The following is a 16,302-nucleotide window of genomic DNA, read 5'->3' on the forward strand; positions in this document are numbered from 1 at the left end:
GGTCCGAAGTTACTATAGACCGGGCCATCATGATTCATAGCATCATGATTAGAGAGGAAGTAGAAGTTCATGAGGTTATAGCCCAAGAACTTTGTAAGGTGGCGGACAAGTCCTCTACCTTGGCAAGGTTAGCCTTTCCTCATCTCATTTGTCACCTCTGTTATTCAGTTGGAGTTGACATAGAGGGAGACATCCCCATTGATGAGGACAAGCCCATCACTAAGAAAAGGATGGAGCAAACAAGAGATCCCACTCATCATGAAATCCCTGAGATACCTCAAGGGATGCACTTTCCTCCACAAAACTATTGGGAACAAATCAACACCTCCCTAGAAGAATTGAGTTCCAACATGGGACAACTAAGGGTGGAACACCAAGAACATTCCATCCTCCTCCATGAAATTAGAGAAGATCAAAGAATCATGAGAGAGGAGCAACAAAGACAATGAAGAGACATTGAGGAGCTCAAGCACTCCATAAGATCTTCAAGAGGAAGAACAAGCCGCCATCACTAAGGTGGACCCGTTCTTTAATCTCCTTGTTCCTTATTTTCCTGTTTTTTCGAAATTTCATGCTTATGTTTATCTATGTTTGTGTCTTATGATCATTAGTGTCTTAGTGTCTATGCCTTAAAGTTATGAATGTCCTATGAATCCATCACCTTTCTTGAATGAAAAATGTTCTTAATTGAAAAAGAGAAGAATTGCATGAATTTTAAATTTTATAACAGATTAATTATTTTGATGTGGTGGCAATACTTTTGTTTTCTGAATGTATGCTTAAACAGTGCATATGTCTTTTGAATTTGTTGTTCATGAATGTTGGCTCTTGGAAGAATGATGAAAAAGGAGACATGTTATTGAGGATCTGAAAAATCATAAAAATGATTCTTGAAGCAAGAAAAAGCAGTGAATACAAAAAAAGGGAGACAAACGAAAAAAAAAGAGAAAAAAAGGAGAAAAACGAAAAAAAAGAGAGAAAAAGAAAAAAATAAAGTTGTGATCCAAGGCAAAAATAGTGTGCTTAAGAACCCTGGACACCTTTAATTGGGGACTCTAGCAAAGCTGAGTCACAATCCGAAAAGGTTCACCCAATTATGTGTTTGTGGCATGTATGTATCCGGTGGTAATACTGGAAGACAGAGTGCGTTGGGCCACGGCCAAGACTCATAAAGTAGCTATGTTCAAGAATCATCATACTTAACTAGGAGAATCAATAACACTATCTGGATTCTGAGTTCCTATAGAAGCCAATCATTCTGAAATTCAAAGGATAAAGTGAGATGCCAAAACTGTTCAGAGGCAAAAAGCTAAAAGCCCCGCTCATCTAATTAATACTGATCTTCATAGATGTTTTTGGAGTTCATTGCATATTCTCTTCTTTTTATCTTATTTGATTTTAAGTTGCTTGAGGACAAGCAACAATTTATGTTTGGTGTTGTGATGAGCGGATAATTTGTACGCTTTTTGGCATTGTTTTTAGTATGTTTTAGTTAGTTTTTAGTATATTTTTATTAGTTTTTAGTTAAAATTCACTTTTCTGGACTTTACTATAAGTTTGTGTGTTTTTCTGTGATTTCAGGTATTTTCTGGCTGAAATTAAGGGACCTGAGCAAAAATCTGATTCAGAGACTGAAAAGGACTGCAGATGCTGTTGGATTCTGACCTCCCTGCACTCGAAGTAGATTTTCTGGAGCTATAGAAGCCCAATTGGCGCGCTCTCAACTGAGTTGAAAAGTAGACATTCTGGGCTTTCCAGCAATGTATAATAGTCCATACTTTGCTCGAGATTTGATGGCCCAAACCGGCATTCCAAATTAGCTCAAATCTGCCCGGCGTTAAACGCCGGAACTGGCACAAGAATGGGAGTTAAACGCCCAAACTGGCATAAAAGCTGGCGTTTAACTCCAAGAAAAGTCTCTACACAAAGAAGCTTCAACGCTCAGCCCAAGCACACACCAAGTGGGCCTGGAAGTGGATTTTTATGTCATTTACTCATCTCTGTAAACCCTAGGCTACTAGTTCTCTACATATAGGACCTTTTACTATTGTATTCTCATCTTGGTAGCTATCTTGGAGAGTTTTATGCTATCTTAGATCACGTTTTGGGGGCTGGCCTCACGGCCATGCCTAGACCTTGTTCTTATGTATTTTTAACGGTGGAGTTTCTACACACCATAGATTAAGGTGTGGAGCTCTGCTGTACCTCGAGTATTAATGCAATTACTATTGTTCTTCTATTCAATTCAGCTTGTTCTTGTTCTAAAATATCACTTGTTCTTCAACTTGATGAATGTGATGATCCGTGACACTCATCATCATTCTCACCTATGAACGTGTGCCTGACAACCACCTCCGTTCTACCTTAGATTGAGTGGATATCTCTTGGATTCTTTAATCGGGATCTTCGTGGTATAAGCTAGAATTGATGGCGGCATTCAAGAGAATCCGGAAGGTATAAACCTTGTCTGTGGTATTCTGAGTAGGATTCAATGATTGAATGACTGTGACGAGCTTCAAACTCCTGAAGGCTGGGCGTTAGTGACAGATGCAAAAGAATCAATGGATTCTATTCCAACCTGATTGAGAACCGACAGATGATTAGTCGTTCCGTGACAGGGTGCGTTGAACATTTTCACTGAGAGGACGGGATTGTAGCCACTGACAACGGTGATGCCCAACATATAGCTTGCCATGGAAATGAGTAAGAAGGATTGGATGAAGACAGTAGGAAAGCAGAGAGACGGAAGGGACAAAGCATCTCCATACGCTTATCTGAAATTCTCACCAATGAATTACATAAGTATCTCTATCTTTATCTTATGCTTTATTCACATATCATCCATAACCATTTGAATCTGCCTGACTAAGATTTACATGGTGACCATAGCTTGCTTCATACCAACAATCTCCGTGGGATCGACCCTTACTCGCATAAGGTTTATTAGTTGGACGACCCAGTGCACTTGCTGGTTAGTTGTGCGAAGTTGTGAAATTATGTTTAGACCATGGTATTGAGCACCAAGTATTTTCAGCCATTACCGGGGACTGTTTGAGTTGTGAAAAGAATGAATCACAATTTCGTGCACCAGTGCTCATGCGTGGCGATGGACGTTTTGCCAATGTGCGTGTGCGTGCCCTTCAACACCAAGTCAAATATGGCAAATTATATATCGTTGCGAAGCCCCAGATGTTAGCTTTCCAACGCAATTGGAAACGCTTCATTTGGACCTTTTTAGCTCAATTTATGATCGATTGAATGCAAAGAGGTCAGGCTAGACAGCTTTGCAATTCCTTCCATTTTTGCAAGCTTCCTTTCCATCAAATCCAACCAAATGCTACCTAAAATAAACAGAATTGCACAAGACTCAAAGTAGCATCCATAGTAGCTAAAAGATTATTAATTCTTGCTTAAACTTATCAAGTTAAATGTAAATTCACTAGGAAAAGATAGGAAAGATGCTTACGCATCAATAGGTAATGCAACCAATGTCCGGTGCCACATGGCATAGGATGTACCTACCGAGAGGATCTGCTAGGTCATGGGTCCGGACAAAGATGTGCGTGCCATGAGGGATCCTGTGACTGAGGTGGAGGTGGATGATGTGGGGCAATGTAACTGTCGAAGTACTACACATGAGCATATGGCTGGGATTGATACTAAGGCTGATCAGATAGAGGACATGGTGGTGGAGGCATCGGTTGGGATGCTGTCATCAAGTGCCCGTAATCCACCGATGGGGGTATCACATACTAAGCACCAGGGCGGACATATGTGCCGTGTGAGGTGCTAGGCCCCGGTGAGAAGCTCGGTAACCAAACCAAGGTAGATGCGGGAGCAAAAGAATGATGATGATCTTGTCCAATACTTTGCTATTTGCCTATGCAAAGCTGTTCTATGATACGCTGCATCGTCTGCTGGTCAGTGGTATGAATCTAGAATGCCTTGTCAAACTAGATCTCATCAACCATGGAGGTCACCTGACGACTTCTCGATTCCTCGAGATCTACCCAGCTAGGTGGAAAAGTATTCCAATCATTCCGAACTGCCTTTGACTGTTACCCTGGCGGTGGTAGTGGAGGTGGTGGTGGAGGTAGGGGTGGATGTGGTGTGTCATCGTAGTCGGTCATCATATCACTGTTATCCTCCTATCGGTGATACTCAGCCTCCTCCTCAAACTCTACAACTAACCGCTCCCTGCGAGGCCTGACCCTCTCCCTCTGGTGCCTTACAGCTCCTCCGCCCTTCCTAGCACCCCGCTCTCTCCTAGTTAGCCTCTGGGTGTCCACTTGAACCTTCCTATCATGTTGATGATGATCAAGAACATTCCTGGGAAGGTGAAGAACATCCATAGGCTGGCTGGCAGTAGGTTGGACGTCACCCGGTAAATCTATCAGTCTAGGGTCATCAAGCACCTGCTAGCCTGACAGATGTCGAACGTGGCAAGCTTGCCGAAACCAGTCCCGGTACTTCTGCATTGGCCGGTAGTCAGTGAACTGTTGAATAAATATCTAATGGCCCTCCTTAAATTGAACCTTCCAGCCATCATACCACTGCTTATGTCGAGTAGGCCACCAAACATCATTGTCCCGTCATGTGGTGATTAATAATCTGTCGACATTGACCAGGGCCCCAGATATAGGCTGCTCGCCACCAAACTGACGTTTCATCCAGCAGCGTGGTGAAACTCAACAATATTGAAGCAGATGAGGGGAACAACAGACATCTATGTCCACACTCTACCTCCTCTTCAGTCAATCTAGGCACAGTTCATGTGGTGCAAGGTTATCGTACAGTGTCCACAGGAACTACAACATAACATTTACTGTAATCATTAGCAATAGTTACTTACACTGGATATGTTTTTTATTTTTTTGTAACTAACTAAAACAATTTTACGTATCTCATTTAACTGTAACCGATCCAATGCCAGCCACCATTGGAGGACTCTATGTTCGTGCTGGTCCCTACTCTGCTCGGTGATGTGTGAGCATCTTTCCTATCTTTTCCTAGTGAATTGCATTTAAATTATTGAGTTTAATCAAGACTTAATTATCTTTTAGCCACTATGGATGCTACTTTGAGTCTTGTGTAATTTTGTTTATTTTAGGTAGCATTTGGCTGGATTTGAGCAGCGAGGAGCGACGCGTGCGCGTACCTGACGCGTGTGTGTACCTGACGCGTGATCGTGATTTAGAGAATTGTGCAGTGACGTGTGCGCGTACCTGACGCATACGCGTGACACGCGAGTCATGCGTACGCGTGACATACACCACGTGCAGAAAATGCAGAAAACGTTGGGGCGATTTTTGGGCCCCATTTTGGCATTTCATGTAAGGCGTAGCTCTTTGCCAAGTTAGGAACGGATCCAGTGAAGCCAAGTGGTCCCCACGTTACAAGGCGCGGATCCAGTGAAGCCAAGTGGTCCCCACGTTACAAGGCGCGGATTATTCAATTATTTCTGATTTAAATTTAAATTTTAAAATAGGAAAAAGATATTATTTTAATTAAATTTTAAATTAATTAGGATTAGATATAAAAGATAATAGGATTCTATTCCAATTTTGATTTCGTGCTTTACAGTTTACCTGAATCCTTATTTTCTATCTGAACCATGAGCAACTAAACCTCCACTGTTAAGGTTAGGAGCTCTGTCTATTGTATGGATTGATACTATTATTTTTCTATTTTAATTCATGTTTTGATTTATATTTCAAGAATTATTTTCGCTCTTTATCTTATGAATTTGAGTGGAATGGAAGTATGACCTCCTTTCTAATTGAGTTCTTGTATAACTTGAAAAAGCTCTTTACTTGAATAACAACTTGAAAATAATTTCTCCTAATTTCTAATTATCTGGACTTAACGGGATACGTGACATATAATCCTCTTATATTTGTATAAGTAGGATTTTTGCGGCATAATAACTAGAATTAAACTACACCCTCTAATTGGAATTAATTGACCAAGGAATTGGCGGTTGATAAATTTTAGAAGAGACTAGAAAGGTCTAATGAATTAGGGTCTAGTCACATATAGTTTGTCATGAATTAAATCTTGCATGATTAAAATAAATAAATAAGAAAAGTCAATCCAGAAAATAGATAACTCTAAAACCTTAACTGCCTTCTTGGTACACGGAATCGTGATCTCACACACTTTCTTCACAACTCCGTGCAGCAGACCAGCAAGTGCACTGGGTCGTCCAAGTAATACCTTACATGAGTAAGGGTCGATCCCATGGAGATTGTCGGCTTGAAGCAAGCTATGGTCATCTTGTAAATCTCAGTCAGGTAGATTCAAATGGTTATGGGATTTTGATAATTAAAAGATGAATAAGACATACAATAACGTAGAGATACTTATGTAATTCATTAATGGGAATTTCAGATAAGCATATGGAGATGCTTTATTCCTCCTGAATCTCTGCTTTACTACTGCCTTCATCCAGTCATGCGTACTCCTTTCCATGGCAAGCTGTATGTTGGGGGATCACCGTTGTCAATGGCTACCGTCCGTCCTCTCAGTGAAAATGGTCCGGCTACGGGTTACGTTGGGCTAATCATCTGTTAGTTCTCGATCGTGTCGGAATAAGATCCATTGATCCTTTTGCGCACTGTCACTGTGCCCAGTACTTGCAAGTTTGAAGCTCGTCACAGTCATCCCATCCCAGATCCTACTCGGAATACCATAGACAAGGTTTAGACTTTTCGGATCCCAAGAATGCTACTAATTGATTCTAGCTTATACCACGAAGACTCTGATCGCACGGAATGGAATGCTATGTTGTCAGGAGAGGCAACCATGCACCGTGAACCAGGAGGCCAAGAGATATGCATTCAAGCTTGTTTTTAGGTAGAACGGAAGTGGTTGTCAGGCACGCGTTCATAAGTGAGAATGGAGATGAATGTCACTTGATCATCACATTCGTCATGTTGAAGTGTGAATGGATATTTTAGAACAAGAATAAGCTTGAATTGAATAGAAAACAGTAATAATTGCTTTAATTCATTAGGAGCAGCAGAGCTCCACACCTTAATCTATGAGGTGTAGAAACTCCACCGTTGAAAATACATAAGAACAAGTTCTAGGCATGGCCGGCCATGCCTCCCAAATAACATGAGACAATCAAAAAGGGTTCAAAGACCTGATCCCAAGATCAAAGTTGATCAAAAGATGAAAATACAATAGTAAAAGGTCCTATTTATAGCGAACTAGTAACCTAGGGTTTATAGAAATAAGTAAATGATGTAGAAATCCACTTCTGGAGCCCACTTGGTGTGTGCTTGAGCTGAGCATTAAAGCTTCCATGTGCATAGGCTTTTCTTGGAGTTAAACGCCAGCTCTGGTGCCAGTTTGGGCGTTTAACTCCAGCTTTTATGCCAGTTCTAGCGTTTAACGCCATAAAAGGGTCTCTAACCGGTGTTTTGATGCCAGTTTGGGCCATCAAATCCCGGACAAAGTATAAACTATTATATATTACTGAAAATCCCAAGATGTCTACTTTCCAACGCAATTGAGAACACGCCAATTGGGTTTCTGTAGCTCCAAAAAATTCACTTCGAGTGCAGGGTGGTCAAAATCCAACGGCTTCTTCAGTCCTTTTTCAGCCTTTGAATCAGATTTTTGCTCAGGTCCCTCAATTTTAGCCAGAAAAATACCTGAAATCACAGAAAATACAAAAACTCAGAGTAAAGTCCAAAAATGTGATTTTTGCATAAAAACTAATAATTATATACTAAAAACTAACTAAATTATACTAAAAATATAATAAAAACAATGCCAAAAAGCGTATAAATTTTCCGCTCATCACAACACCAAACTTAAATTGTTGCTTGTCCCCAAGCAACTGAAAACAAAATAGGATAAAAAGAAGAGAATATACAATGAATCTCACAATATCAATGAAACTTAGTCCCAATTAGATGAGCGGGGCTAGTAGCTTTTTGCTTCTGAATAGTTTTGGCATCTCACTTTATCCTTTGAAATTCAGAATGATTGGTATTTATAGGAACTCAGAATTTAGATAGTGTTATTGATTCTCCTAGTTTAGTATATTGATTCTTGAACACAGCTACTGTATGAGTCTTGGCCGTGACCCTAAGCACTTTGTTTTCCAGTATTACCACCGGATACATAAATGCCACAGACACATAACTGGGTGAACCTTTTCAGATTGTGACTCATCTTTGCTAAAGTCCCCAGTTAGAGATGTCCAGAGTTCTTAAGCACACTCTTTCTGCTTTGGATCACGACTTTAACCACTCATTCTCAAACTTTTCACTTGGACCTTCATGACACAAGCACATGGTTAGGGACAGCTTGATTTAGCCACTTAGGCCAGGATTTTATTCATTTGGGCCCTCCTATCCATTAATGCTCAAAGCCTTGGATCCTCTTTTACCCTTGCCTTTTGGTTTAAAGGGCTATTGGCTTTTTCTGCTTGCTTTTTCTTTTTCTTTCTTTTTCTTTATTTTTTTCGCCATTTTTTTCGCAAGCTTTTTCCCTTTCACTGCTTTTTCTTGCTTCAAGAATCAATTTTATGTTTTTTCATATTATCAATAACATTTCTCTTTGTTCATCATTCTTTCAAGAGCCAACAATTTTAACATTCAATAAACTTCAATATAAAAAATATGTACTGTTCAAGCATTCATTCAGAAAATAAAAAGTATTGCCACCACACCAAAATAATTAAACTAATTTCAAGATAAAAGTTGAAATCTGTGTACTTCTTGTTTTTTTGTAATTAGGAATGTTTTTCATTTAAGAAAGGTGAAGGATTCATGGAATTATTTATAGCTCTAAGACATAGACACTAGACATTACTGATCATGTAATAAAGACACAAACATATACAAACATAAAGCATAAAAATCGAAAAACAGAAAGATAAGAACAAGGAAATCAAAGAACGGGTCCACCTTATTGATGGCGGCTAGTTCTTCCTCTTAAAGGTCCAATGGAATACTTGAGCTCCTCTATGTCTCTTCCTTGCCTTTGTTGCTCTTCCCTCATGGCTATTTGATCCTCTCTAATTTCATGGAGAATAATGGAGTGCTCTTGGTGCTCCATCCTTAGTTGCTCCATATTGGAACTCAAATCTGCCAAAGAGGTGTTGAGTTGCTCCCAATAGTTGTATGAAGGAAAATGCATCCCTTGAGGCATCTCAAAGATTTCTTGATGAGGGACTTCCTCATGCTCTTGTTGAGGTCCATGAGTGGGCTCTCTTATTTGCTCCATCATCTTTTTAGTGATGGGCTTGTCCTCTTCAATAAGGGTGTCTTCCTCTATGACAATTCCAGCTAAATTGCATAGGTGACAGATGAGATGAGGGAAGGCTAACCTTGCTAAAGTGGAGGTTTTGTCAGCCACTTTGTAGAGTTCTAGAGATATGACATCATGAACTTCTACTTCCTCTCCAAATGATGCTATGGATCATGATAGCCCGATCTACAGTCACTTCGGATCGATTGCTAGTAGGAATGATGGAGTGTTGGATGAATTCCAACCATCCTCTAGCCACGGTTTTAAGGTCATGCCTTCTCAATTGAACCGGCTTGCCCTTGGAGTCTCTTTTCCACTGAGCTCCTTCCACACATATGTCCATGAGGACTTGGTCCAACCTTTGATCAAAGTTGACCCTTCTAGTGTAGGGGCGTGCATCTCCTTGCATCATTGGCAAGTTGAATGCCAACCTTACATTTTTCGGACTGAAATCTAAGTATATCCCCCGAACCATGGTAAGCCAATTCTTTGGGTTCGGGTTCACACTTTAATCATGGTTCTTGGTGATCCATGCATTAGCATAGAACTCTTGAACCATTAAGATTCCGACTTGTTGAATGGGGTTGGTGAGAACTTCCCAACCTCTTCTTCGAATCTCATGTCAGATCTCCGGATACTCATTCCTTTTGAGCATAAAAGGGACCTCATGAATCACCTTCTTCTTGGCCACAACTTCATAGAAGTGGTTTTGATAAACCTTTGAGATGAATCTCTCCATCTCTCATGACTCGGAGGTGGAAGCTTTTGCCTTCCCTTTCTTCTTTCTAAAGGTTTCTCCGGCCTTAGGTGCCATAAATGGTTATGAAAACACAAAAAATAATGCTTTTTCCACACCAAACTTAAAAGATTTTCTCATCCTCGAGCAAAAGAGGAACGAAGGACGGAGAAGAAGAAGAAGTGGAGGAGATGGAGAGGTGTGAGAGGTTTAGCCAAGGGGGAGAAGATGTGTTTTTGATGTGTGAAAATGAAGGAGGGATGAGGGGTTTATATAGAAGTGGAGAGAGGGGTAGGGTTCGTGAATTAGGTTTAGGTTTGGGAGGGAAAAGATTTGAATTTGAATATTGAGGTAGGTGGGGTTTTTGGGGAAGAGTGGATGGATGTGATTGGTGAAGGGTATTTGGGGAAGGGTGTTATTGGAATGTGTGAAGAAGGGAGAGAGTGAGTTGAGGTAGGTGGGAATCCTATGGGGTCCATAGATCCTGAGGTGTCAAGGATTTCTCATCCCTGCACCATTCTGGCGCGTAAACGCCCTCTGAGTGCTAATCCTGGCATTAATGCCAGATTACTGCCCATTTCTGGCATTTAACGCCAGCTTTTCTTCCCTTTCTGGCGTTGAATGCCAACTTGGTGCCCTTTTCTGGCGTTAAACATCCAGAATGGTGCCAGACTGGGCGTTTAACGTCCATTCTGCTACCCTTACTGGCATTTAAACGCCAGTATGCTCCGCCTCCAGGGTGTGCTATTTTTAATGCTATTTTTGAATTTGCTTTGATTTTTGCAGTTGTTTTTGTGACTCCACATGATCATCAACCTAAAGAAAACATAAAATAACAATGGAAAATGGAAATTTAACATAGATAAATAAAAATTGGGTTGCCTCCCAATAAGCGCTTCTTTAATGTCAATAGCTTGACAGTGAGCTCTCATGGAGCTTCACAGATATTCAGAGCATGGTTGGGGCCTCCCAACACCAAACTTAGAGTTTAAATGTGGGAGCTCTGTTTGACTCTATATTGAGAGAAGCTTTTCATGCTTCTTCTCCATGTGTACAGAAGGAGATCCTTGAGCCTTAAACACAAGGTAGTCCTCATTCACTTGAAGGACCAACTCTCCTCTGTCAACATCAATCACAGCTTTTGCTGTGACTAGGAGGGTCTGCCAAGGATGATGGATTCATCCTCATCCTTCCCAGTGTCTAGGATTATGAAGTCAGCAGGGATGTAAAGGCCTTCAACCTTTACCAAGACATCGTCTACAAGTCCATAAGCCTATTTCTTTGATTTGTCTGCCATGTCTAGTGAGATTCTTGCAGCTTATACCTCAAAGATTCCCAGTTTTTCCATTACAGAGAGTGACATGAGGTTTATGCCTGATCCTAGGTCACACAAAGCCTTCTCAAAGGTCATAGTGCCTATGGTGCAAGGTATTAAGAACCTTCCGGGATCCGGTTTCTTTTGAGGTATCTTCACCTGAGCCAAGGCATTTAGTTCATTAATGAGTAATGGAGGTTCATCCTCCCAAGTCTCATTATCAAATAACTTGGCATTCAGCTTTATGATTGCTCCAAGGTACTTAGCAACTTGCTCTTCAGTAATATCTTCAACCTCTTTAGAGGAAGGATATTCATCAGAGCTCAGGAATGGCAGAAGTAGGTTCAATGGAATATCTATGGTCTCTGTATGAGCCTCAGATTCCCTCGATTCCTCAAAGGGGAACTTCTTTTCGTTCAGAGGACATCCCATGAGGTTTTTCTCACTGGGAATCACGTCCTCCTCACTCTCTCCAGGTTTGGCCATGTTGGTCATGGTGATGGCCTTGCACTCTCTCTTTGGATTTTCTTCTGTATTGCTTGGGAGAGTACTAGGAGGAGTTTCAGTAACCTTCTTACTCAGCTGACCCACTTGTGCCTCCAAATTTCTAATGAATGATCTTATTTCATTCATGAAACTTAGTGTAGTCTTAGATAGATCAGAGACTATGTTTGCTAAGCTAGAGAGGCTTTGATCAGAATTCTTTGTTTGTTGCTAAGAAGATGATGGGAAAGATTTGCTATTGTCAATCCTGTTTCTCCCACCATTATTGTTATTGAAGCCTTATTGAGGCTTCTATTGATCCTTCCATGAGAAATTTGGGTGATTCCTCCATGAAGAATTGTAGGTGTTTCCATAGGGTTCTCCCATGTAATTCACTTCTTCCATTGCAAAATTCTCAGGGTCATAAGCTTCTCCTTCAGAGGAGGCTTCTTTAGCACTGCCGGATGTAGCTTGCAATCCAGTCAGATTCTGAGAAATTATATTGACTTGCTGAGTCAATATTTTGTTCTAAGCTAATATGGCATTCAGAGTATCAATCTCAAGAACTCATTTCTTCTGTGTTGTCCCATTGTTCACAAGATTTCTTTCAAAAGTGTACATGAACTGGTTATTTGTAACCATTTCAATGAGTTCCTGGGCTTCTGCAGGCATTTTCTTCATATGAATAGATCTGCCTGCAGAATGGTCCAATGACATCTTGGATAACTCAGACAGACCATCATAGAAGATACATATGATGCTCCATTCTGAAAGCATGTCAGAAGGACACCTTCTGATCAATTGCTTGTATCTTTCCCAAGCTTCATAGAGGGATTCACGTCCCTTCTGTTTGAAGGTTTGAACTTCCACTCTAAGCTTACTCATCTTTTGAGGTGGAAAGAATTTAGCTAAGAAGGCATTGACCAACTTTTCCCAAGAGTTCAGGATGTCTCTAGGTTGTGAGTTCAACCATATACTAGCTCTGTCTCTTACAGCAAAAGGGAAAAGCATGAGTCTGTAGACCTCGGGATCAACTCTATTGGTCTTAACAATGTCACAGATTTGCAAAAATTCAGCCAAGAACTGATGAGGATCTTCCAATGGAAGTCCATGAAACTTACAATTCTGTTGCATCAGAGAAACTAATTGAGGCTTAAGCTCAAAGTTGTTTGCTCCAATGGCAGGAATAGAGATGCTTCTCCCATAGAAGTCGGGAGTTGGTACAGTAAAGTCACCAAGCACCTTCCTTGCATTGTTGGCATTGTTGTTATTTTTGGCTGCCATGTCTTCTTCTTTTTCAAAAATTTCTGTCAGGTCCTCTCCAGAGAGTTGTGCTTTAGCTTCTCTTAACTTCCTCTTCAGAGTCCTTTCAGGTTAAGGATCAGATTCAACAAGAATGCCTTTATCTTTGTTCCTACTCATATGAAAGAGAAGAAAACAAAGAAGTATGGACTTCTCTATGTCATAGTATAGAGATTCCTTGATGTGTCAGAAGAAAAGAAGAATAGAAGGATGAGGTAGACAAAGAAGAATTCGAACATATAAAGAGGGGAGAGAGTTCGAACTATTAAGAGAGGAGGAGTGTTAGTGATTAAATAGAAGGAGATGAGAGAGAGAGAGTTTTCGAAAATAAAAAAGATTTTTGAAAAAGTGATTAGTGATTTTCAAAAATTAGAGAGAGAAAGATAGTTAGGTGGTTTTGAAAAAGATGAGAAATAGTGAAAAGATTTGAAAATCAATTTTTGAAAAAATAAGAAGTTAGAAAAGTTTTTTGAAATCAAAATTTAAAAAAGATATGATTTGAAAAAGATTTGATTGAAAAAGATATGTTTGAAAAGATATGATTGAAAAACAAATTTAAAAAAAAAGATTTGAATTTTAAAATTGATGACTTGACTAACGAGAAATTAAAATATATGATTCTAGAATTCAAATATTGAAACTTTCTTAACAAGAAAGTAACAAACTTGAAATCTTTGAATCACAACATTAATTGTTAGCAAGGATTTTTGAAAACATTAAAAGAAAAAGGAAAAAAGATTTGATTTTGAAAAAGATATGATTGATAAGAGAGGATATGAAAAAGATAAGATTTTGAAAAATTAGTTTTAAAACTTGAAAAATTGAAAAAGATTTGAATTGAAAACAAAACTACCTCCTTGGTGCTATCCTGGCGTTAAACGCCCAGAATGGTATCCATTCTGGCGTTTAACGCCCACTTGTTTACCTTCTTGGGCGTTAAACGCCCAGCCAGAATTCCTTCTTCACTGGGTGTTTTGAACGCCTAGCCTTTTCTCTGTGATTCCTCTGCTGTATGTTCTGAATCTTCAATTCTCTGTATTATTGACTTGAAAAGACATAATTTTGAAATTGTTTTTTGAATTTTTAATGATGAGAGAGAAAAATAACAAAATGAAACTAATCATGAAAAACTAAGATAAAATAAACAATGCATGCAAGAACACTTTGAATGTCAAGATGAACATCAAGAACATATTTTTTTTTTAAAATTTTTAAGAAAAGAAAGACATGCAAGACACTAAACTTAGAAATTTTCATACTAGAGACACTAACAAATTGAGAATGCACATGAGAAACAACAAAAGATACAAAACAAGAAAATTTAAAGATCAGACAAAGAAAATCATCAAGAACAACTTGAAGATCATGAAGAACACCATGCATGAGTTTTTGAAAATTTGCAAGAAAAATGAAAACATGCAATTGACACTAGACTCAAACAAGAAACACAAAATATTTTTTATTTTTATGATTTTATAAATTTTTTGTATCTTTTCAAAAATTATTTAAAAAAAAGAAAATAAGAAACTGAAAATTTTTAATACGAATTCCATGAATCATGCAATGTTAGTCTAAAGCTTCAGTCTAAAAAGATTAGACTTGGCTAACCAAGCTTCAACAGGACATTAGATACAACAGCCAAATTGATGGGAATCAACTAGCTCCTGTGATGATAAAAGCATCATCTGAAACTCTAGAATTCATTCTTAAAAATTCTGAAGAAGAAAATAAAAAGAAAAATATATAATCTAAGTAAAAAGATACACCGTCAGTTGTCCAAACCCGAACAATCCCCGGCAACGGCGTCAAAAACCTGGTACACGGAATCGTGATCTCACACACTTTCTTCACAACTCTGTGCAGCTGACCAGCAAGTGCACTGGGTCGTCCAAGTAATACCTTACGTGAGTAAGGGTCGATCCCACGGAGATTGTCAGCTTGAAGAAAGCTATGGTCATCTTGTAAATCTCAGTCAGGCAGATTTAAATGGTTATGGGGTTTTGATAATTAAAAGATGAATAAGACATACAATAAGATAGAGATACTTATGTAATTCATTAGTGGGAATTTCAGATAAGCGTATGGAGATGCTTTGTTCCTCTTGAATCTCTGCTTTCCTACTGCCTTCATCCAGTCATGCGTACTCCTTTCCATGGCAAGCTGTATGTTAGGGGATCACCGTTGTCAATGGCTACCGTCCGTCCTCTCAGTGAAAATGGTCCTGCTACGGGTTATGTTGGGCTAATCATCTGTCGGTTCTCGATTGTGTCGGAATAAGATCCATTGATACTTTTGTGCACTGTCACTGCACCCAGCACTCGCGAGTTTAAAGCTCGTCACAGTCATCCCATCCCAAATCCTACTCGGAATACCATAGACAAGGTTTCTTTCCAGATCTCAAGAATGCTGCCAATTGATTCTAGCTTATACCACGAAGACTCTGATTGCACGAAATGGAAGGCTCTATTGTCAGGGGAGGCAACCATGCGTCGTGAACCAAGAGGCCAAGAGATATGCATTCAAGCTTGTTTTTAGGTAGAACGGAAGTGGTTCTCAGGCACGCGTTCATAAGTGAGAATGGTGATGAGTGTCACTTGATCATCACATTCATCATGTTGAAGTGCGAATGGATATCTTAGAACAAGAATAAGCTTGTATTGAATAGAAAACAGTAGTAATTGCATTAATTCATTAGGAGCAGCAGAGCTCCACACCTTAATCTATGAGGAGTAGAAACTCTACCGTTGAAAATACATAAGAACAAGGTCTAGACATGGCTATGCCATGCCTCCCAAATAACATGAGACAATCGAAAAAGGGTTCAAAGAGCTGATCCCAAGATCAAAGATGATCAAAAGATGAAAATACAATAGTAAAAGGTCCTACTTATAGCGAACTAGTAACCTAGGGTTTACAGAAATAAGTAAATGATGCAGAAATCCACTTCCGGGGCCCACTTGGTGTGTGCTTGGACTGAGCATTGAGGCTTCCACGTGCATAGGCTTTTCTTGGAGTTAAACGCAAGCTCTGGTGCCAGTTTGGGTGTTTAAGTTCAGCTTTTATGCCAGTTCTGGCGTTTAACGCCAGAAAAGGGTCTCTGACCAGCGTTTTGACGCTGGTTTGGGCCATCAAATCTCGGACAAAGTATGAACTATTATACATTGTTGGAAAGTCGAAGATGTCTACTTTCCAACGCAAT

The sequence above is a fragment of the Arachis stenosperma genome, chromosome 1, assembly GCF_014773155.1.
Source record: "Arachis stenosperma cultivar V10309 chromosome 1, arast.V10309.gnm1.PFL2, whole genome shotgun sequence".
NCBI classification, from domain to species: domain Eukaryota; kingdom Viridiplantae; phylum Streptophyta; class Magnoliopsida; order Fabales; family Fabaceae; genus Arachis; species Arachis stenosperma.